The sequence below is a fragment of the Lithobates pipiens genome, unplaced genomic scaffold (assembly GCF_037356315.1).
Source record: "Lithobates pipiens isolate NorthernLeopardFrog02 unplaced genomic scaffold, aLitPip1_a1.2 Scaffold_18, whole genome shotgun sequence".
In the NCBI taxonomy this organism is placed as follows: Eukaryota; Metazoa; Chordata; class Amphibia; order Anura; family Ranidae; genus Lithobates; species Lithobates pipiens.
Genome location: NW_027507758.1, coordinates 572,578,233 through 572,601,547, shown reverse-complemented (window position 1 = coordinate 572,601,547; position 23,315 = coordinate 572,578,233). Strand labels below are relative to the sequence as shown.

The 23,315-nt window shown below is 44.3% G+C and overlaps 1 protein-coding gene across 1 annotated transcript in view; it reads left to right on the top strand.

Annotated features, from left to right (window-relative positions):
* Positions 1 to 10,332: 10,332 nt before the first annotated feature.
* Positions 10,333 to 23,315, top strand: part of BLK (BLK proto-oncogene, Src family tyrosine kinase) — a 115,571-nt gene continuing 102,588 nt past the window's right edge. Inside the window, exon 1 of the mRNA XM_077489036.1 lies at positions 10,333 to 10,734. The gene's annotated coding sequence lies outside the window, so the exon portion shown is untranslated. The remainder of the gene's footprint in view (positions 10,735 to 23,315) is intronic.

Genomic DNA, 23,315 nt, shown 5'->3' with positions numbered 1-23,315 from the left:
AAACACATACGTAAGTTGGGCCTGCATATGTAAACGGTATTCAAACCACACATGAGGTATCACTACTAGCACAAGACCTCCTCTGTAACTGTAAACAGGTAACCTGTAAAAAATGTTAATTGCCTACGGAGATTTTTAGTCACCGCAGTTTGTCGCCATTCCACAAGCGTGCGCAATATTGCATCTATTGATGTAGTAAAGTGCTAAAAAGATTAATGTGTAAAAATATAGAGCAAAAATACAAAAATACAAGAACAGTCCAATATACACCATGTGTTTGTATAAGGTGTTTAAACAATAAGTTCAGTTAACAGTGTAAACAATTTAAAGTGCCAAACCGTCTATAATCCTTTGTGTAGATACCTAGCTTTAGAGGTGCTCTCCATGCGCACGCTTCACCTTCCCTCCTGAGCGCGCTCTCACCTTTAGTATCTGATCCCAATCACAAAGGTCAGAAAGAGTATGCCTTTAAACTAAAGACTGGGTATTCAGGCTCCACATGAAACACCTCCGGCAGGGAGGGATATCTATCCAACTTACAGCTTGTTGAGGGGATACCCACAGTAAGGAGGAGCGGACAGCGCCGGCGGGGGACCACCAAGAAGGAGGCAAGTGAGAGCAGGTAAGTAAGTAGGATGTTTTTTATTTTAATAATACATTTATTTTTTTAAATGAGCCTTTAATATTACTTTAACGCTTGTGGCATAAGCTCCTTTTTAAGTAAACAATGGAAATGCCATTGAACCCAGGGACTCCCACATGCAAGGCATGCACTCTACCACAAAGCTTCATACCCCTTACTCATGCCTATTGGCTTTTTTTTTTACAAAATTGGAAATCTATGTTGCAGCAACCGGCAGTTATCACTGATTTAGGACAAATTGCAAAGCCCATCCTCCAGGGAGGATGATAGACTTCTTCTTCTGTAGCTTGTTCCAAGACTCTCAGCTTAACTATGGCTGTCACTTCTTCACTTTCCATCTGAAGGTGTGCTGCAGCTCAGTTTCAGGGTCTTGGCAATCTTCTTATAGCCTAGGCCATCTTTATGTAGAGCAAGAATTCTTTTTTTCAGATCCTCAGAGAGTTCTTTGCCAAATGGGGTCATGTTGAACTTCCAGTGACCAGTATGAGAGAATGAGAGTGATAACACCAAATTTAACACACTTGCTTCCCATTCACACCTGAGACCTTGTAACACTAACGAGTCAACATGACACCGGGGAGGGAAAATGGCTAATTGGGTCCAATTTGAACATTTTCAGTTAGGTATTCACTTTCGTTGCCAGTGGTTTAGACATTAATGGCTGTGTGTTGAGTTATTTGGAGGGGGCAGCAAATTTACACTGTTATACAAGCTGTACACTCACTACTTTACATTGTAGCAAAGTGTCATTTCTTCAACGTTGTCACATGAAAAGATAGAATAAAATATTTACAAAAATGTGGAGGGGTGTACTCACTTTTATGAGATACTGTATGTTGTTTAGTGCGGCAGTAAGCACTGCCAACCACTGGTGACAGAGAAGAGGACATGTGACCAGTCAGAAAACCCCTTGAAATGGTGCGTGTGTATTCATTCATTTAATATAAATATATATATATATATATATATATATATACACACACACACACACACACACACACACACTGCAGTATCATCTCTTCAGAGTTGTCTCATGAAAAGATAGAAGACAATATTTACAAAAATATGAGGGGTGTACTCACTTTTGTGAGATACTGTATCATAGCCATGGGCATATAAAACAAACATCTGTACATCAATGGATAACAAGAAATGTATGGATCGGTGCGTTTCGCCAACTATAGGGCTTCTTCAGGATCCACTTTTCAATGTTTTTGGATCTTATAGCTAATGAATAATACAGATAAGATATCAGTTCCAAAAACTGCAAAAGTACATAGATCATCACATATAGGATAACAACCATCATGTGCAAACATATCCTGTATTCAGAAAACAAAAACATAACCATATATCTTATGGAATCTTAATAGCTATAGTAACTGTGAGATTTGAAGGAAAAAAAAAAGAAAAATCCCAACATTCCCTAAAATCTGAAATACGAAGAGGATGATACAATTTCAACATATTGGGGGGACAACGGCAACAAAAATGGAGGAACAGAAGTACTGACAAAGAGTCTTACCTCAAATCACAGCCAAAAACACAGGTCTTATGCCCTGTACACATGGTCGGACTTTCCGACGGAAAATGTGCGATCGGATCATATTGTCCGAAAATCCGATCGTGTGTGGGCTCCATCGGACTTTTTCCGTTGGAATATCTGACACACAAAGTTTGAGAGCTGGATCTAAAATTTTCCGAAAACAAAATCCGATCATTTAAATTCCAATCGTGTGTAGACAATTCCAATGGACAAAGTGCCACGCATGCTCAGAATAAATTAAGAGATGAAAGCTATTGGCTACTGGCCCGTTTATAGTCCTGTCATACATGTTCTACGTCACTGCGTTAAGAACAATCAGATTTTCCGACAACTTTGTGCGACCGTGAGTATGCTAGACAAGTTTGGGCCAAAATCCGTTGGAAAAAATCCGACAGATTTTGTTGTCGGAATGTCCGACCGTGTGTATGGGGCATTACTGTATATAATTTCAATGGTACCTTGGTTACATCATTTAAATATTTGGGAGTGGTAATTACATCAAACGTTACAGAATATACAGATAGGAATATACTCGCTCTTATTGTCAAATTTAGACAACAGAGTAAAATGTGGAGTAAATTCCATTGACTATGGTGGGGAGAGCGAATTTGGTGAAAATGGTGTGGATGCCCCAGATTCTATATGTACTGCACAATTGTCCCATATGGTTGACGTTATGATTGTTTAGAGCTATTGATTCAGTTTTTAGGGATTTTGTGTGGAAGGGGGGAAAACCCAGAATTACACTAGAAATATTACAACAGCCCATAGATAAGGGGGGAATTGTGATACCAAATGTAAAATTATGTGATACAAAATACTAAAGCACAAAAATGGATGTAAAACTCAAAAGGCTGAGAAAATTCTGAATAATTAAGCTGCAATCATATTATAAGCGATCCAACACTATAAATGATGATAAAAAAAAAATACAGATGATGCGCTCTAATTAACTTTCCACCCAGTGCATCAGTAGTGTTATATAAACAACTTTCTGGTAAAAATAATCAGCCGTCTTGAGCGTGTTACAAACACACACCGCTCATCTGATGCTGACACCAGCCTCACTGATCCTCGTCACTGGCTCCTCCTACACGTTGCGTCACACGTCACGTGACTTTTTAAAGGAATCAGTACTATTATTAAGCACACAGCACTTTTTAGTAATTTGGGCACAGTGCTTATTGGATTATAACTGGCATTTATAAGCACATAGCACTGTATTTGGGCACATTGTTATCAGTTATCACTACGTTGTTTATATAACACTACTGATGCACTGGGTGGGAAGTTAATTAGAGCGCATCATCTGTATTTTTTTATTTTTTTAAATGTAAGATTATATTTTAATATATGGAATATGGAAGACCCTACACAGAAGATAATAGCATCCCAATTTAAAAAATACCCCCTGGTCCAATTAATAGTAGCTCACCATTTTTATAATAAAAGGGGGTTGCCTACTTTTTACTTAATCCACAGGATTTGGGAAGCAGTGCAAAATGTCACCCAGCATAGAGGGTATAAAAAACATATGGGATAACTTTTGTCTTTATGAACTGGGCAGACTCTCTGAATTCTTAGGCGGGCAGTGATCCATGCTGAGGGGGAGGCCACCCCCTCGCGATTGCTCCCGGCCAATGAAACACTTCCTCTGTTGCTGTAATGTAAACAGCAGTAGAGGAAGTGATGTCATCTCTCCTCGTGGAGCCTTTTCATTTCGTCTCCCATGCAGAGAAGACATCCAAAGTGAGTTGCACAACACTACACATACAGTAGAACACTTCAGGCACACATTTCACCCCTCTGTCACCCCCGATCACCCCCCCTGTCACAGTGTCACCAATAGCAGTTTTTTTTGTTTTGTTTTTACTGTGTTACTGTAATAACTGTTAGGGCAGTTAGATTTACCCCCCTTTAGGTCTAGGAACCTCCCCTAATAAAGGTTTAACCCCCGTGATCACCCCCCCCCCCGTCTCCAGTGTCACTAAGCGATCGTTTTTCTGCTGTATTAGTGTCACAGGTGACGCTAGTTAGGCAGGTAGGTATTTAGGTTTGCCGCAGCTTTTTATAGCGTCAGGGACCCCCATATACTACCTAATAAAGGTTTTAACCCCCTGATTGCCCCCTAGTTAACCCTTTCACCAGTGATCGCCGTATAACTGTTATGGGTGACGCTGGTCAGTTAGTTTGTTTTTTATAGTTTCAGAGCTGCCACCGTTTATTACCTAATAAAGGTTTAACCCTCTGATCACCCGGAAGGTGATATAAGGTAGGTTTTAGGGTCAGATAGGGTCTGCGTCACCCCAGTTAGTGCCAGTTCCACTAATGGCGCGTACACACGATCAGACTATCCAGCAGACTTAGTCTGGCGGACAAACCGCCGGCAAGTCCGCCAGACTTTCCGAATGAGCGGACCTGCCCACACACGACCGGATTTTTCCGTCGGACTAGGTCCGCCGGACTATGGCGAGAGTCTGCCGTACTTTTGAAATGAACGGACTTGCCCACACATGGAGGAAAGTCCGTTCATTTTGAACGTGGCTCCAGGTAGCCGGGACTAGCGAAGGTAGTCAATGTCGCCGCCTCCGGCGGCGAGATTGACACGTCGCTGGCCCCGTCACCTGGTGTGGACTTAAAGGGGAAGCCCTACGCTGAAAAAAATGGTGTGGGGGTCCCCCTTGGGTCCATCTCAGACCCTTATCCGAGCACGCTACCCGGCCGGTCGGGAAAGGGGGTGGGGATGAGCGAGCGTCCCCCCTCCTGAGTCCTACCAGTCCGCGTTCCCTCAACATGGGGGGTACTTTGAGGATGGGGGCCGGGCACCCCCCCACCCCAAAGTACCTTGTCCCCATGTTGATGAGGACAAGGGCCTCTTCCCGACAACCCTGGCCATTGGTTGTCGGAGTCTGCGGGAGGGGGGCTTATCGGAATCTGGGAGCCCCTTTAATAAGGGGACCCCCAGATCCCGGCCCCCCACCCTATGTGAATGTGTATTGGGGTACCATGTACCCCTACCCATTCACCTGTGAAAAAAAAGTGTAAAAATAAAACACAACACGTTTTTAAAATGATTTATTGCACAGCTCCTGTGCTCTTCTTCTGTCTTGGGGGGTCTTCTCGCCAGACTCCTCCCCTATCTTCTGCTCTTTTACTAGCTCTTTCACTAGCGGAGGAGCCCAGCTTTCTTCTTCGTCGTCGCCGCCGTCCGGGGGTCTTCTTACGACTTCGGGGGTCTTGTCCCCCTCTTCGGTTCTTCTTGCCGGGCCTCCGCACCTTCTTCCAGCTCTTTTACAAGCGGTGGCCCGGTCTTCTATCACCGCCGCCACCTTCTCGCCTTCTCTTCTTCTTGTTCTTCTTCCTTGAGATGTTGACTTGACGCGCTCTCTGGCCAGAGAATGCATCAAGTCAACATCTCAAGGAAGAAGAACAAGAAGAACACAGACTTGAGCATAACTGAGGGACGTAGACAAATTTAGAAAGCTATCATATGGTACCAGTATCTCTCAGCCGGTCTGGCGATACCATATGAGTGTAGATCCATGAAGTGTCCTTCAACTGAGCCTCCAGGCTCCTTCAGAGAAACCAGCCTTGTGCATGGCCTTCTCCTGAAGAGTCCTCCCCTGGGTGCTTCTCCAGTTGCTGGGCCTCTCCTTAGCTGAGACGGCATCGGACCACCTTTGAATCATTAGTCCCCGATATCCATTCAGGCCAGTCCCTGCAGTTGCTTCACCTTGGGCTATCCAGCCCCGAGGCTCGGAATTGCATGGATCCGCACCCCAGGCTAGGAGGGCCATGGGGGCTGGTCAGGAGGATCAGGACTAAACAGACAGAAAATATCTTCTGGACCGGAAACCCTGAAGCATGTGATATCAGTACCTTAAATACCCTCTCCCAGAATGCACAACAGGATAAACACTCCCACTAGGCTGGTTCAGAGAGAAAGAAGGGCATCCAATACACCCATCTCATACTTTCTGGCGGTGACAGCGACACCTGCGGTCAAGGAAAACTCCAGCTAGACTGGTACTGAAACCATAATTTAACAAAATTAGCCCTAAAACCTGTCAGGTCACCTTGAAGCGAGGTGACAGATGCACACCGTAGGAATCAGGAGTGCACCGCAAGGTTGTGGACCCTACGGCTGATTGCTGCAGACGGGAGACAGATCCCACTGGGGTTAGAGCGTAATATTCCCTGGGGCACGGAGTCTAAGAGCCAGCAGGTGTTTACCAGCGCCTCTAGTGGTGAGGATGGACTTGGCTGCAACTGGCTCCAGGTCGCTACCCCCAGGGTCCCCCAGCTCACACCCACAGTAGGCAACAGGAGAATAGTGAGGGAAAAAGCCAAGGTCGGGGCCACAAGCAGACAGGAATAGTCAGAGACACACCAAAAGGTCAGGATCACAGGCAAACAGGGATAGTCAAGGACACGCCAAAGTCGGTAACGGAACAACAGAAGAGCACACGGCAGGTAACAGGAAGCTAACACACAAAGGTTGATCAGCCGGGTTGGCCTGCAGTGCACAATATAGAGCTCCCTGATAGGAGCTAGGGTGGAGCCATGCCAGAGGATGGATTACAAAAGCAGTCTGGTGAGGGTCGGCTGGTCTCTAGAGATGAACACATGGAAACAGGTAAGCAGACCAACTCTATTGCATAACTATGACAAAACCCAACTGTGGTTTTAGGAATATTAATTTTCAAAAACAAATAGCGCATGCTCGTCAGAAGTCGGCGCTACAAATATATAAAATATAAAAACCAAAAATAGTTGTCGTTTTATTGTTCTCTCTATTCTCTCTCTATTGTTATGCTCTTTTTTACTGTATTCTATTCTACAATGTTTTATTGTTATTATGTTTTATCATGTTTGCTTTTCAGGTAAGCAATTTTTTTTATACTTTACTGTTTACTGTATTTTATTGTTAACCATTTATTTGTTTTCAGGTACGCCATTCAGCTGCAGAGCGGATTTATTTATCTTGACAGCAACAGCGTTTGCTCCCACGATACATAAAGCAATTACTCCAGCGCTGTCGGTGGTGATTTCACCACCACAGTTAAAAAAAAAAGAGCATATATGCCAAAGCATGGGGGCAGCAGGGGTGGAGGAGCGATTTGCTCCTACCTTTTGCGGGAAGATGCCCCCATGCTTCGGCACATATATATATTTTAGGCACAGATTGCATTAAAAAATTTGTTATTTTCTACTATGTTTTTTTATTTTTTTTTATTTGCTTTGCAGGTATGGTAATTCTTAGCCCTTGTACACACGGTCGGACATTCCGACAACAAAATCCGTCGGATTTTGTCCGAAACTTGTGTTGCATACACACGGTCTGACAAAGTTGTCAGAAAATTTGATCGTTCGAAACGTGATGACATTCGTTCTTAAGGGCGGGACTATGTTCAGGTTAGTAGCCAATAGCTTTGGTCTAGGAATTTGATCTGAGCATGCGTGGCACTTTGTCTGATCGGAATTCTTTACAAACGATCGGACGAAGTCTGATCGGATCATGTTGTCGGAAAATTTTATAGCCCAGCTCTAAAACTTTGTCAGTCGGATATTCAGACAGAAACAGTCCGATGGAGCCCACACACAGTCGGATTATCCGACAACACGGTCCGATCGGACAATTTCCATCGGAATGTCCAACCGTTTGTACAAGGGCTTACTGTTATACTGTAATGTAATGTAATGTAATGTAAAGTGATTTGCTCCTACCTTTTGCGGGAGGATGCCCCCATGCTTTGGCATATATAAATGGTGCATGTATGCCCACCATTAGAAGTGGGTGGATGAAGGAGGTATTCTAATGGTGGGCATACCCACCGATCAATCTCTTTTTTTCGTTCAGATCAGAGGCTGCATGAAAAAAAAAGATTACAATATATGGCCAACAAGGACCAGCAACGTACTGGTATGTTGCTGGACTTTGAGTGGTTATACCAGAATGATGCCTGCAGGTTTAGGTATCATCTTGGTATCATTCTTTTCAGCCACCTGTCGGCTTTCATGTAAAAGCAATCCTAGCAGCTAATTAGCCTCTAGCATGCTTTTATAAGCATGTTCCCCCACCGTCTTCCATGTATTTCTCTGGCTCTCCTGTCCCAACAGGGAACCTGAGAATGCAGCCGGTAATTCAGCCAGCTGACCATAGAGCTGATCAGAGACGAGCAGAAGCGTTTGTCTAGCCTCAAGAGTAAACAGCAATTGAACCATGCATGTGAGGTATCAACGCGAAGGTAAGATCGAGGGCAGTAATTTTAGCAGTAGACCTTCTCTGTAAATCTAAAGTGGTAACCTGTAAAGGCTTTTAAAGGCTTTAAAAAATGTATGTAGTTTGTCGCCACTGCATGTTTGTGTGTAATTTTAAAGCATGTCGTGTTTGGTATCCATGTACTCCGCCTAAGATGATCTTTTTTTATTTCATCAAACATTTGGGTAAAATAGTGTGTTTTAGTGCACTAAAATTTTAAAGAGTGTGTTTTTTCCTAAAATGCAAAAAATCGCTGCACAAGTAGTGTGAAAAAAAAATTCAACACCCACCAGTTTAATCTGTAGGGCCTTTGCTTTAAATAAATATATAAGGTTTGGGGGTTCAAAGTCATTTTCTTGCAAAAAAAAATAAAACATTTTCATGTAAACAAAAAGTATCAGAAAGGGCTTTGTCTTCAAGTGGTTAGAAGAGTGGGTGATGTGTGACAAAGGCTTCTAAATGTTGTGCATAAAATGCCAGGACAGTTCAAAACCCCCCCAAATGACCCCATTTTGGAAAATAGACACCCCACGCTATCCGCTCGTCGGTGTGCTAGTCCGGCGGACTAAGAATGACGCATGCTCAGAAGCAAGTACGAGAAGGAAGCTATTGGCTACTGGCTATTGAACTTCCTTTTTCTAGTCCCGTCGTACGTGCTGTACATCATTGCATTAGAAATCGGCGGATTGTTTGCCGGATTCTTTGCCAGACTAAGTCTGCTGGACAATTTGATCGCGTGTACGCGGCATAAGGGTGTACATTTTTTATTTCACTCCTCACTACAAACTGTAATAGGTAGTGAGGAGTGAAATCAAAAATTTGCGCCCTTAGAAATCCTGAAGGCGATGCTTGGTTTTCTGCGCCCCGTACGCGGCTAGGCTCCCAAAAAGTCCCACACATGTGATATCCCCATACTCATGAGAAGCAGCTAAATGTATTTTGGGGTGCAATTCCACATATAACCATGGCATGCGTGAGCAATATATCATTTAGTGACAACTTTTTGTAAATTTTCTTTTTTTTTGTCATTATTCAATCACTTGGGACAAAAAAATCCAATATTCAATGTGCTCAACATGCCTCTCAGCAATTTCCTTGGGGTGTCTACTGTCAAAAATGGGGTCATTTGGGGAGGGGGGGGGGTTGTACTACCCTGCCATTTTAGCACCTCAAACAATGAGATAGGCAGTCATAAACTAAAAGCTGCGTAAATTCCGTAAATTCCAGAAAATACACCCTTGTTTGTAGACACTATAACTTTTGCGCAAACCAATAAATATACGCTTATTGACATTTTTTTTTACCAAAGACATGTGGCTGAATACATTTTGGCCTAAATGTTTGACTAAAATTGAGTTTATCACATTTTTTTTATAACAAAAAGTAGAAAATATCTTTTTTTTTTCAAAATTTTTGGTCTTTTTCCATTTATATCACAAAAAATAAAAAAATCGCAAAGGCAATCAAATATCATCAAAAGAAAGCTCTATTAGTGGTTAAAAAAAAGGATGCAAATTTTGTTTGGGTACAACATTGCATGACCGCGCAATTACCATTTAAAACAGCGCAGTGTCAAATTGTAAAAAGTCCTCCGGTCATTGATCTGCCAAATCATCCGGGGCTAAAGTGGTTAAGGAAAGTGAAACCGTCTGTAAGATTTTGCACGAGTTTTGTTTTGATGTACCTAGAACAGATTTAACTGATTTAAAACTAAAATTCAATTTAAAATAAAAAAGGTCCAGCATCTGTAATTTAATGGATACACCTTTAAAAACAAAAAAAGTGGGCTGCAAGCTGTGGAAAAAATACATCACTGTGAAAGTTTAAAAATAAATTTTTTAGATGTGAAACCTGTAGACATTTCCCTGTTCTTAGCAACATCATCTTCTGTCTTGTTTCCACTCTGGTGGATTGAGACCCAGTCTGTGACTTTCAGATGTTTCCTCCATACTATACTACACGTAGTTATGAGACTAGAAAAAGGTGCAAGTTCTGCAATTGATGGATAGTGGGAACTTAGCTAGTGAGCGACAGCCATCAGATACTTCAGATGTTTTGTTTATCAAAGCCAGCACGCTATGCAAGACATTTCTCATAGATGAGTGGGCAGGAAACCACAGGTCGGCTCCTTTACTAACTGACAGGTCAAAAAAGCAAAACATATCTTTGGTGGTATTTAGTAATGAGTACTAAATACGTGTAACATGGAATAACTGTTTTTTTTTACTGCTTTTCTATGGATTTTCAGACTTCTAGAGATATGCACTCCATCTGAGGACCAAGGTAGGACCCCCTTTCTACTTTTCTGTACTATATTTGTAGTATAACTCAACCTTTTATCACATTTTTAAGATGTTTGATGCTACACGTCAGTATAGAGTTCAGTGGGGTTGAACATTTCAGAAAGTATCTATCAGATATATATATCTAAGTTATGCTGCTGAGCACAACAGGAAATGTTGAAATTTACTGGGTCACCATGTTCTCTTTTTTTATGATTTTATTTTATTTTTTATTTTTTTTATAATATTTTATGCAATGTTTTATGGAGGACATTGAGACTTTCACTTTAAGCTATGCTTGTTAAGGAGTTTACAATTTGAAGAACATACCACTGTCATACAGATAAACAATGTAGACAGATTTGATTAACCTACCATTATTTGAGTAACCTACCATTATTTTTAAAGTACAGTGAGGAACTACACAAACATTAGACAATATAAAAGTCTAAGGCCATTGCTCAAACCAGAGAGTGACCATATGGCCAATTTTTAAATATTCTACATTTTATGTTTTGTTTTTTTAAAGTTGGCAGTGGATTGTGTCTATCCAAATATTTCATTGTGTTCTGTAGAAAGCAACAGTTTATTATTGGCAATTCTATATGCTTGCCATCGCTGTCTTTAGAAGCTATGCTACATACCTGGATTTGCCCCAAACAAATCCCCAGCTTAGGCTCCAGGCAGCTCCAGAAACCCTTCGATCTAGTTCCAGACAGCTCCAGAAACTCGAAGCTCTGGCTTTATATAGTGCCTGAAACCCGAAGCACTGGCCCAAAAAACAATTTCTCTAGTTTAAGGCAGCTCCAGAAAGCCTTAATGCTCGCTACAGGTAGCTTCAAAATTTGGAACTCTGGATTTAGGTGGCACCAAAATGATGACACTAATTGCAGGTAGCCTTAGAAATCCTCGGCTCCAGCTCTAGGCAGCTTTGGAAATCCTCGGCTCTAGGCAGCTCCAGAAATCTTCAGGTTAGGTTTTAGGTAGCTTCAGAAAACTTCAGCTTTGTTTTTAGGTAGCTTCAGAAACCCCCAGCTTTGGTTCCAAGCTGCTCCATAAATTTTCCGCGCTAGCCCCAGGCAACTTTCAAAGCCCTCAACACAGACACTTGTTTCAGTTGCAAAACTACTGGTACTGCCAAAATGAATGGTGGCCCACAAACCGCTGATCTGCCCGTTGCCAGTTGGATTAAAGAATATGTAAACCCAACATTTAATTTTCTCTATGTGTTCCTGCTGTACCATGTACTTGTATGAGAATGTTCTCTTTGTATTGCTTCATTTGTGTGAAATTCCTGGTGTTCCTGTCAGTTGCTTTTCTATTAAAAACTGACCACGCTAAACAGGAGAGCAAACAATGGTCAATTCTCTAGCTGTGTGTCCAGTGATCAAACTTATCCTGTAACCTTTAGACCCCATTCACACCTGAGCGTTTTGTAGCTTGAAGCCTGAAGCTACAAAATGCTAGAGGGGAAAAATTCTATTATTCTCAATGGAGATGGTTCACATCTCCACTATATGTCGCCTCAAGCCGAACGCCTGAAGCTCAAACAAGTTCCAGACCCTTTTTTGTCGCTCCAATTGAGCAGATTTGGGCGTTTTTCTTCTTTTAACATTGGTGACCTTTTGCCCTGCACAAAATCGTGGCAAATCGCGGTAAAAACGTGGTAAAAAACGCTGCGAATCGTGGTAAAAAACGCTGCAAAAAACGCCGCAAAAAACGCTTGAAAACGCTACACTCAGGTGTGAATGCAGCCTTAGATTTTCACTAGAAAGATCCGCTTGATGCAGTTTCTACTCCCCTAGCTCTTATGCAGTTGAAAACAGAGAATGTATGACCACTTCTAAAAAAAAAGGTAAAAAAGGTATTTATAATGTTTTCGTTATATCTATATGCAAATGTTTTGCCTTTCATTTCTATTTTAAAATGAATGGGTTGTTTTACAAGGTGAGGGTTTACAATCACTTTAAGGAACACTGGAATATCTGTAAACCTTTCCTGATAGCTGAGCCTGTTTAGACTAAGAATGTAATGGTTAGATATGCTTTCTTAGCTGATCATTATTGTAATCACCCTTGTCTGATGCACACTGGCATGATTGTACTTCGGGCATTGGTAAGAACCATTTGTAAAAATGATTGCACAGTGAATGTAAATAGTGAATGTGGCTTCATTTAGTTAGTTACATCCAATCCAAAATTGAATGTTAGGAGCAAACTAAATTTTGAAGTACTTTCGAATAACATTCATTAAGTCATCGATGTACCCCACATTTTTGTACGAGTGTTAATTCTGAAAATCTACTAGTGTCTGGCCAGCTTAATTCAGCACTAGAGTCCAGATCTTAGCTGCATTCTTATATCTCCGTCATCGGCTTTAGTATCAGCTCAAGCTCTGTAGTTTTTCTTAAATAGCTAATGCTCCTTTTCCCAAGCCATGGAGCCAGATCAGAAACCAAAGCCTTAACAACCCTACTGTAGACTAGTAAGAATGAGCACCATGGGTGCCAAGAAATTCTGAACCATATAGCAGAGTGCAATTAATACTTTACCATAGTGGTGTTCAAGCTATAGGGGGCTTCAATGTTGACCGTTAACATTGCCACATAATATTTTGATTATATAATGCATATAATTACAGTTCTTTTACAAATCAATGCTCCCCTTCACATTATTGAATGTTGGAGTTTGAGGGCCATGCAACAAGTACCATAGGGCTGCATGTGGCCCTTGGTCTGCAGGTTGGGCATCAGGGGTTTATCAATCCATAAAGCTAAAATAGCAGAAGATAGTAAATAAAAACTATTCCCAAGCTATATTACCTCACTGCCCTCTTTTACAATACAACTTTGTTCAAAAAGGGCTTGAAGTGCTAAACGCTAGGCCCATCCAGTGAGACTTGTTTCATGTGCAGCAGACTTCAAAGTATGGAAAGTTTATTTTGTAACATGGTAAAAGCAAATGTAAACTTAAGGTACAAATGCTATGGATTGACATGAATTATGGGTACATGTGAAGTACATAAACATCCCTGTGTAATTATATGAATTGTATTACTTTTCTATTTAGTTATGATTGGCTTAACATTTTACCAATTCAGTCCTGGAAGGATTTACCCCCTTCCTGAACAGAGCATTTTTTTGCGATTCGGCACTGCGCCTCTCTAACTGACAATTGCGTGGTCGTGCGACATTGTACCCAAACAAAATCCTTTTTTCCCCACAAATAGAGCTTTCTTTTGGTAGTATTTGATCACCTCTGTGGTTTTTATTTTTTGCGCTATAAACAAAAAAAGAGCGACAATTTTGAAAAAAAAAGCAATATTTTTTATGTTTTGCTATAATAAATATCCCCAAAAAATATATTTAAAAAATGAATTTCTTCCATAGTTTAGGCCGATATGTATTTTTCTACATATTTTTGGTAAAAAAAAAATCGCAGTAAGTGTATACTGATTGGTTTGCGGAAAAGTTATAGTGTCTACAAAATAGGGGATAGATTTATGGCATTTTTATTATTCTTTTTTTTTTTTTTTTTACTAGTAATGGTGGTAGTCTGCAATTTTTATCGGGACTGCGACATTATGGTGAACACAGCGGACAATTTTGACACTATTTTGGGACCATTGACATTTATACAGCAATCAGAGCTACAAATAGCCACTGATAACTGTATAAATGACACTGGCAGGGAAGGGGTTAAACACTAGGGGGACATCAAGTGTTTTTACTGGATGTGTTCTAACTGTAGGGGGATAGGCTCACTACAACATGACAGAGATCACTGCTCCCAATGACAGGTCGCAGTAGATCCCTGTCATGTTGCTAGGCAGAGCAGGGAAATGTCTTGTTCATATAGGCATCTCCCCGTTCTGCCTCTCCTCGCCGCAATCGCAGGGCCACCGGGGAACATCAAGTTCACAGTACCCGTGGGCATGCTCACACCCAATAGGCGTCAAATTCAAAGTGACGTACAGGTATGCCCTTTTGCCTGCCTGTGCCATTCTGCCAATGTAAATTGCCGTGCGGCAGTCGGCAAGTGGTTAAGGACATTTTCAAAAATGCAAGAAATCTGCATTAAGGCCCTTGACTTATTTTCATTTTTTTTATTTTTCTCTGTGTGTGTGTGTGTGTGTGTGTGTGTGTACTTTAGAGAAGTAAAAACTCTCTGTGTTGGCCGCACACTACAGAGATGAAAAGCCGATATCACACAGCTCAGTGGTCTGACATTCCCCATGCACAATGCTCCAATCAAAAACACTGTTAAGTGTTGCTGATTGGAGCACTGTACAGGGGGTGTTGGACCTCAGAAGATCCAGGACACTGCACTGTATGTGACAGGAGCGGTCTGGTCCTCCAGTGTGTTGACAACAAAGTAATCTTTTACAGCTCCAACCCAGATAGCAAGCAATTGTGCTGCAAGTTTAAAAATGACTTGCTAAGCTATTACTAGACATGCCAGACTTCACAAGTTTGTTGCACAATTGCAGCAAGTTCTCATAGCATGAATACAGGTCAACTTTCTTTGCAAAAATTCTGCAAATCTGCTGTAAGTTCTGGCTCAGTAATGCTGTGCAATAGTCATCCCACCACAGGGGTCACTGTGACTGAATTTTCATGCTGTAGCCTTGCAGCGCTCTTGCTGTAAACTCACCACTGCAACTTTGCTCTTGCTAGAGACTTTTCATGCAAATTTTCTACAAACTGGAAAAGTGTCAACTAGAAATTAAAAGGGTTGTAAAGGTAAATGTTTTTTCACCTTAATGCATTCTATGCATTAAGGTGAAAAAACATCTGACACTGCCTGCGCCCCCCGTTTTACTTACCCAACCCCTCAAAAATCCCGCGCTCCCCCCAACGTCCTCTTCACCGCTCAGCCTGGCCACTGATTGGCTGGAGTGGATGGATGGAAAGCAGCGCAGCCATTGGCTCGCACTGCTGTCATCACATCCACTGATGCGGAGCGACGGGGGGGGCGGGGCCGTGTGATATAGCGAGCGGCTATAGCCGCCGGCTGTATCACGGGAGCGCGCCCGCAGGTGCTTCTCACCAAGCGAGGGTGATCGCATGAACGTGAGAAGTACCTGTGGGAAGAAGCAGAGACAGCCGCCGAGGGACCCTAGAAGAGCAGGTTCGGGGCCACTCTGTGCAAAACAAGCTGCACAGTGGAGGTAAGTATAACATGTTTGTTATTTAAAAAAAAAAAAAATAATTTACTTTACAACCCCTTTAACTAATTATGGGGCCTGACGAAAAAAAAAAGCTGTGATTGAGCATTAAGCAAAACTACAAACTGCCTAGCAGGAGTGTGGCTTCATACTGAGAGTAGCCTGTGCATACCGAGAACTACATACTGATGGCAGTGGCATGCTAATGCTCTGCTGCTCAATAGCGATATGCAGCTATGGGGCTGACAGAGGGGCTCCTTTTAGGCGCTGCTGTCAATCAATCCAGGTGGTACTAGGCAGGGGAGTATGTCAACCAGGCTGACTACAGGACTAAATGTATGTTGTGCACTTGCACAGAATCCTGTAGCTCTGATTACAAGTTATAGGATGCAAGCTCAAGCACAGATTAGCCACCCTGCTTAGCTTGGCTAGAATGCTCCAGGAACATGCCAGGACCACCAAATATTTGCTGCTCAATATGAATGTTACTGTAAAAGAAGGAAGGTTTAGGAGTGTGTCTATGGGAATGTTTGATCATTCTTCCAGAAGCGCATTTGTGAGGTTAGGCATTGATGTGGACAAGAAGACTTGGCTTTCAGTCTCTGCTCTAATTCATCCTAAAGGTTTTCCATCAGGTTCAGGTCAGGACTCTGTGCAAGCCAGTTAAGTTCCTCCACCCCAAACTCACTCATCCATGTCTTTATGGACCTTGCTTTGTGCACTGGTCCAAATCATTTGGTGGAGGGGGGATTATGGTGTGGGGTTGTTTTTCAGGGGTTGAGTTTGTCCCCTTAGTTCCAGTGATGGAAACCCTTAATGCATCAGAAAGACATTTTGGACAATTCCATGCTTCCAACTTTGTGGGAACAGTTTGGGGATGGCCCCTTCCTGTTCCAACAATACTGCGCACCAGTGCACAAAGCAAGGTCCACAAAGACATGGATGAGAGATTTTGGGGTGAAGGAATTTGACTGGCCTGGACATTTGGGATGAATTAGCGCGAAAACTGCGAGCCAGGCCTTCTTGTCCAAATCAGTGCCTTACCTCACAAATGCCCCAGATAGCAAGCAATTGTGCTGCAGGCTTGAAAATGACTTGCTAAGCTATTGCTAGACTTGTCAGACTTCACAAGTTGGTTACACGATTGCAGCTGGTCCACATTGCATGACTCCATATGGTCGGGATCGTTCCTGAGCTTAGACAGGCTGAGTGACATTAGCCGATAGCAGACTGCACTCCTGTGACCTACAGGAGAGTTAGAGCCAAAATAGCTTTGGCTATAATTCTCCTTTAAGAGAAAAGGCAATCCCACCTAATATTACAAGAGAGTACCTAATAAAGTGACCATAGAGTGTATATTAGGATATAGAAAGATTTTCACAGGCTTCCTGCTGTCACCAAACTTGGGCTCTTGCTCCGAAGCTGAAGATTGATTCATAAAACCGCATCCCAGTTATATGTGCTGATGTGTTAGGTAAACTAATAGATTTAGGCCTTGGGTGTAGATAGACTGTAGCCTCCCCAGCGTATGATTATGTCAGATTTTTGCGTCTCAAAGCGGTACAATTGTTTTGCATAGAAATTTAGCGTTTTATATTGTAGGCCTGTAATTCTTAGTAATAACTAGTGATGGCCGAACGGTTCGCCCGGCGGTCGTTTCGCGGCGAATTTCCGACTTTCGCCGTCCGCGGGTTCGAACGCCTTTTTCCGTCGTTCGCCCCGGCGGACTTACGTGTTTAATGTATACAAGAACTTTAACCTTTCGTGACACGTTTATCATGTGTTACAGGACAACCAATTGAGACATGACAGCTCATGGACACTTGGACATTCCCCCTAACCTATAAATACACCCGATCCGGTGGCCATTTTACATTCTTTCTTCTGTCACTGTAGGGAAAGGATCCTGTGTGGAGTAGGGACAGAGAAAACGCTAGCTATTTGGTACACAAAAGTTCTTTTCAGGACTGGTATAGGTGTTAGGTCAGCAGCCTGAGTTTCTTTTGTCAGTTTAGATAAAGGGACAGAGCGCTGTATGCTGCTATTTTAGGGACAGCTCAGCCAGATTAGTCTTTCTTCATCATCATCATCATCATCATCATTAGCTGTTACTATCAGGTCCACAAAAGAGCTGTTCCAGCTAATCGTTCCAGCCTACTCTTTTTTGCCAATTTGTATAGGGACAGGCAGGAAGCAGTGTGTCAGGCAGTGAGGATAATTTTAAAGACTTGCTGTTACTATTAGTTCCACAAAGGTTCTTTTCAGGACTGGTATCAGTGGTACGGTAATAGGCTTGTACACGTATAATATTCTTTCTTCCAAATATAGAAAGAATATTATACTTGACTGCTGCCCTTCTGCTGCAGTCTGCTAATCATTCACAACTCACTTGTTCCACAAAGCTCTTTATCAGGACTGGTAACTTGGTCTGTCTAGGGTGCTACGGTACATAGGCTTGGGTGCGGTACAGTCTGCTGTTCTGTAAGGACCGCTATCGGTCCACAATACATAGGGTTGCCGTGCACTACTGCTGACCGCTGCCCTATACTGCAGCAGTCCTTCATTGGTATAGGGACTGACGTACAGTCTGCTAATCACTAACACACAACCTGCTTGGTCCACAAAAGTTCTTATAAGGACTGGTAACTTGGTATAGGGTGCTACGGTACATAGGCCTGAGTGCGTTACAGTCTGCTGTTCTGTAAGGACCGCTATCGGTCCACAATACATAGGGTTGCCGTGCACTACTGCTGACCGCTGCCCTATACTGCAGCAGTCCTTCAGCGGTATAGGGACTGACGTACAGTCTGCTAAACACTAATACACAACCTGCTTGGTCCACAAAAGTTCTTATAAGGACTGGTAACTTGGTATAGGGTGCTACGGTACATAGGCTTGAGTGCGGTACAGTCTGCTGTTCTGTAAGGACCGCTATAGGTCCACAATAGATAGGGTTGACGTGCACCACTGCTGACCGCTCACCTATACTGCAGCAGTCCTTCAGCGGTATAGGGACTGACGCACAGTCTGCTAAACACTAACACACAACCTGCTTGGTCCACAAAAGTTTTTATAAGGACTGGTAACTTGGTATAGGGTGCTACGGTACATAGGCCTGAGTGCGTTACAGTCTGCTGTTCTGTAAGGACCGCTATCGGTCCACAATACATAGGGTTGCCGTGCACTACTGCTGACCGCTGCCCTATACTGCAGCAGTCCTTCATTGGTATAGGGACTGACGTACAGTCTGCTAATCACTAACACACAACCTGCTTGGTCCACAAAAGTTCTTATAAGGACTGGTAACTTGGTATAGGGTGCTACGGTACATAGGCCTGAGTGCGTTACAGTCTGCTGTTCTGTAAGGACCGCTATCGGTCCACAATACATAGGGTTGACGTGCACCACTGCTGACCGCTGCCCTATACTGCAGCAGTCCTTCAGCGGTATAGGGACTGACGTACAGTCTGCTAAACACTAATACACAACCTGCTTGGTCCACAAAAGTTCTTATAAGGACTGGTAACTTGGTATAGGGTGCTACGGTACATAGGCTTGAGTGCGGTACAGTCTGCTGTTCTGTAAGGACCGCTATCGGTCCACAATACATAGGGTTGCCGTGCACTACTGCTGACCGCTGCCCTATACTGCAGCAGTCCTTCATTGGTATAGGGACTGACGTACAGTCTGCTAATCACTAACACACAACCTGCTTGTTCCACAAAAGTTCTTATAAGGACTGGTAACTTGGTATAGGGTGCTACGGTACATAGGCTTGAGTGCGGTACAGTCTGCTGTTCTGTAAGGACCGCTATCGGTCCACAATAGATAGGGTTGACGTGCACCACTGCTGACCGCTGCCCTATACTGCAGCAGTCCTTCAGCGGTATAGGGACTGACGTACAGTCTGCTAAACACTAATACACAACCTGCTTGGTCCACAAAAGTTCTTATAAGGACTGGTAACTTGGTATAGGGTGCTACGGTACATAGGCTTGAGTGCGGTACAGTCTGCTGTTCTGTAAGGACCGCTATCGGTCCACAATAGATAGGGTTGACGTGCACCACTGCTGACCGCTGCCCTATACTGCAGCAGTCCTTCAGCGGTATAGGGACTGACGTACAGTCTGCTAAACACTAATACACAACCTGCTTGGTCCACAAAAGTTCTTATAAGGACTGGTAACTTGGTATAGGGTGCTACGGTACATAGGCTTGAGTGCGGTACAGTCTGCTGTTCTGTAAGGACCGCTATAGGTCCACAATAGATAGGGTTGACGTGCACCACTGCTGACCGCTCACCTATACTGCAGCAGTCCTTCAGCGGTATAGGGACTAAGAGTTTTGTCACAGGGTCATTTAAAAAATGACATGCAGAGGAAGAGGCAGGCCCTTCCGCAGGGGTGGTAGGGGTAGGGCAGGAGCAACAGGCTTGAGCCAAAGTGGGAAGTTGCAGAAGGTGCGTTCAATTACTTTAAAGGATGCACCAGACTTGGTTGAGTGGCTCGCTCAGCCTTACTCTTCTGCACCCTCCTCATCCTCTCGATCTGCACCCTCTTCTTCACTCTCTGCTATGTGCACCCCCAAAGACACTACCACCAACAACACGACCACCACCACCACCACCACATACCTTCCGCTTGAGTCACTGGAATTATTTTCCGATCCATATCAAGAGGACATTTCTGATGCGCAGCCACTCTTGGTATTGGATCAGGAAGAGGAGGTAGCAACAAGCGCTACTCAGCAGTCTGACGCCAGTACCCAGATCAGCCCAAGGAGGAGGTTGGTCCCCGGTGTTGCTGCCTACTCTACTTATAGCGGTGGGGAAGGTGACGTTGATGATGACGTGTCTAGTGATGTCACGTGGGTGCCCACAAGAGAGGAAGAGGAGGGGAGTTCAGAGGGAGATATGGACCAGCAGATAGGGAGGAGAAGCAGCAATGACTTACATTGCACAGCAGGGACAAAGCAGACTGCAAATGTATCAGGAGCGAGTCATCGACCATGTACGGTCACATCTGGCGCTCCCAGGACACCGGCACATGGCTCCGCAGTGTGGGCTTTTTTTAACGTGTCCGCTGCTGACAATAGCGTTGCCATCTGCAATCTTTGCAGTCAACGCGTTAGTCGCGGTAAGCCCAATACTCACCTAGGGACGACCGCCTTAAGAAGGCACATGAGCAGCCATCACCGAGCCCAGTGGGAGCAACGGAACACACAAAGCCACACTGCAGGCTCTCACCGTCCAGCCTCGTCTTCTACTTCTCCTTCTCCTCTCTCCTCACAATTGTCCTCCACTCCACCTTCCATCACGCCAAGCTCACATTTTTCTGCAAAAAGGCAGGCTTCCGTGGGCCTAATGTTTGAGCGTAAAAAAATGATGACGCCGGATAACCCTCTTGCCCAACGGTTGGCGGCTGGCTTGTCAGAACTCATAGCCCGCCAACTACTGCCATATAAACTGGTGGACTCGGAGGCCTTTCGCAAATTTGTGGCCATTGGAACACCACAATGGAAGGTCCCAGGAAGGAAGTATTTCTCAGAGAAGGGCATCCCAGAGCTATATGGCCATGTTCAGCGGCAAGTGAATGTATCTCTGGCACACAGTGTCGGTGCCAAGATACATCTGACCACAGACACGTGGTCTAGCAAACACGGGCAGGGAAGGTATATCAGTTTTACTGCCCACTGGGTGAACCTTCTGACGGCCGTCAAGCATGTAACCCGTGGCACCCGTGTAGATTTGGTTTTACCGCCACGGATTGCATGCAGGCCTGACTCTTCTTCTCCTCCTCCTACTCCATCCTCCTCCCTCTCCTCCTCAGCTGCCTCCTCCTTTTCCGCTGCTAGCGTCTCTTCCACTGCACCGCCCAAGCTCCCCAGAACCTATTCCACATGCCAGGTGAGACGTTGCCATGCCGTGCTGCGTCTGTTGTGCCTGGAAGCAAAGAGCCACACTGGCCCGGCACTCCTTTCAGCTTTGCGTTCACAGGCAGATGAGTGGCTAACACCGCTCAATTTGACAGTTGGTAAAGTGGTGTGTGACAACGGTGCCAATCTGCTTAGCGCATTGAAACAGGGCAAAATCACGCACGTGCCGTGCATGGCACACGTCTTAAACTTGGTCGTGCAGCGATTCCTTGTCAAATACCCTGGGGTCCAGGACATCTTGCGGCAGGCAAGGAAAATCTCGGCCCATTTCAGAAGATCTTACACGGCCATGGCTCGCCTTGCTGACATTCAGCGGCGACACCATCTGCCGGTCAGACGTCTTATTTGCGATTGCCCGACGCGATGGAACTCAACCTTCTATATGCTTGATAGGCTGCTCCAGCAGAAACGTGCAGTTAACGTCTACCTGTATGAACTCTGCGAAAGAAACGGTTCTGGGGAGCTGGGTTTTTTTTCACCGCGCCAGTGGCTGCTCATGCGCGACACATGCAGACTTCTGCGGCCATTTGAGGAGATCACCAAACTGGTCAGTCGCAGCCATGGCGCCATCAGTGACATGGTACCTTATGCCTTCTTTCTGGAGCGTGCATTGCGTCGTGTCATTGATCAGGCTGTGGAGGAGCAGGAGCGGGAAGATGAGGAAGTCGCAATGCTGGATGAATTCCCAGGGGGGGCTACTCTATCTGAGACAAGTCAACAACAGGAGTCTGATGAGGAGTCAGAGGAGGATGGTGCCGGGGCGGATGAGCAGGAGCAAGAAGAGCATGCTTTAAACCTTTCTGGGATCCCTGTTGTGCGAGGATGGGGAGAGGAGAATGAAGAGGACGACATTATCCTGGATGATGAGCAGGAGCCAGGCCACCACACCGCTTCCACTTTAGTGCAAATGGGGGCCTTCATGCTCCAGTGTTTTAATAGGGACCCCCGTATAAAAAGCATGAGGGTCAAGGACCAGTACTGGGTGGCAACGTACTTAGACCCCCGGTACAAACACAAAATGGCGGAAATGTTACCGCCGTCGCAGAGGGCTGTCAGAATGCAGCACTTCCAGGCCTTGCTTCGAGAAATGCTGCATTCTGCTTTTGCGTGCGCTGGCAGAGGAGCAATTCCCACTCCCAGAGAAGGATTTGCGGGTACCAATCCAACAGCGCCTGCAAGAAGAGGCCGGTTTGAAGATGTGTTGGTGACTTCGGATATGAGGTCATTCTTTCAGCCGACCCATCGACAGGTGTCATCCGGATCCAGCATCAGGGAACGCCTAGACCGTCAGGTGTCCGACTACATTGGGTTAACGGCCGATGTGGACGCTCTGAGGAGTGATGAACCCCTAGACTACTGGGTGGGCAGGCTTGACCTCTGGCCAGAGCTTGCCCAATTTGCAATCGAACTGTTGGCTTGCCCCTCATCCAGTGTCCTGTCCGAAAGGACGTTCAGCGCAGCAGGGGGGATTGTGACCGATAA